Genomic DNA, 1801 nt, shown 5'->3' on the forward strand with positions numbered 1-1801 from the left:
AGGCATCCAACAAAAAAATTTTTTTTTTTTTTTTTCCTAATCTACCCAAGCAAAACAAATAGAAGACCGAGGCATCCAAAAAATTTTTTTTTTTTTTTTTTTTTTTTCGAAAAATTTTTTTTCACAAAAACTTTTTTTTTTTTTTTTTCCCCAAAAAATTTTTTTTTTCGTTCCAAGCTAACCAAGACATCTACTATTCACTAGTAGAGCAATCGAGACTGCAAAGCAAGCAATGGCCTTACTTGCAGCTCTTGGTGCTGAGAACTCCCCCCCCCCTATAGTAGTCTTAAGTAAAACCACAGCTCTGACAGGAGTAGATATTGCATGCGAGCGAGGAGTCGTAATGGGCAAAATTGACTCGGGGGACCTCCAAATCGAATTCCGTTTCGAGCAAAACACTTCTTAGGCTTCAAGGAAGCTCCCATAAAATTTCCAAACCCAAACTCCAAACTTCATTTTTTAGCCTACAATGCCCACGTGCACGCCGGTGTGCACGCAGGGGTGCTTGAGCATGCGGGAGAGGAGCCATAATGGGCAACATTGACTCGGGGGACCTCCAAATCGAAATCCGTCTCGAGCAAAACACTTCTTAAGCTTCTAGGAAGCTCCCATAAAACTTCCAAACCCAAACTCCAAACTTTATTTTTTAGCATACAATGCCCACGTGCACGCCGGGGTGCTTGAGCGTGCGGGCGAGGAGCCATAATGGGCAACATTGACTCGGGGGACCTCCAAATCGAAATCCGTCTCGAGCAAAACACTTCTTAAGCTTCTAGGAAGCTCCCATAAAACTTCCAAACCCAAACTCCAAACTTTATTTTTTAGCATACAATGCCCACGTGCACGCAGGGGTGCTTGAGCATGCGGGAGAGGAGCCATAATGGGCAACATTGACTCGGGGGACCTCCAAATCGAAATCCGTCTCGAGCAAAACACTTCTTAAGCTTCTAGGAAGCTCCCATAAAACTTCCAAACCCAAACTCCAAACTTTATTTTTTAGCATACAATGCCCACGTGCACGCCGGGGTGCTTGAGCGTGCGGGCGAGGAGCCGTAATGGGCAAAATTAACACGGGGGACCTTCAAATCGAAATCCGTCTCGAGCAAAGCACTTCTTAGGCTTCTAGGAAGCTCCCATCAAATTTACAAACCCAAACTCCAAACTTCATTTTTTAGCACACAATGCCCACGTGCACGCGGGGGTGCTTAAGCGTGCGGGCGAGGAGTCATAATGGGCAAAATTAACTCGGGGGACCTCCAAATCGAAATCCGTCTCGAGCAAAGCACTTCTTAGGCTTCTAGGAAGCTCCCATAAAATTTCCAAACCCAAACTCCAAACTTCATTTTTTAGCATACAATGCCCCCGTGCACGCGGGGGTGCTTGAGCGTGCGGGGGAGGAGTCATAATGGGCAAAACTAACTCGGGGGACCTCCAAATCGAAATCCGTCTCGAGCAAAACACTTCTTAGGCTTCTAGGAAGCTCCCATAAAATTTCCGAACCCAAACTCCAAACTTCATTTTTTAGCATACGATGCCCACGTGCACGCCGGGGTGCTTGAGCGTGCGGGCGAGGAGTCATAATGGGCAAAAACTAACTCGTGGGATCTCCAAATCAAAATCCGTCTCGAGCAAAGCATTTCTTAGGCTTCTAGGAAGCTCCCATAAAATTTCCGAACCCAAACTCCAAACTTCATTTTTTAGCATACGATGCCCACGTGCACGCCGGGGTGCACGAGCGTGCGGGCGAGGAGTCGTAATGGGCAAAATTAACTCGGGGGACCTCCAAATCGAAATCCGTCTC

The sequence above is a fragment of the Cornus florida genome, unplaced genomic scaffold (assembly GCF_030987335.1).
Source record: "Cornus florida cultivar Cherokee Brave unplaced genomic scaffold, ASM3098733v1 CherokeeBrave_3.0.0_Hap2_scaffold_112, whole genome shotgun sequence".
Lineage (NCBI taxonomy): Eukaryota > Viridiplantae > Streptophyta > Magnoliopsida > Cornales > Cornaceae > Cornus > Cornus florida.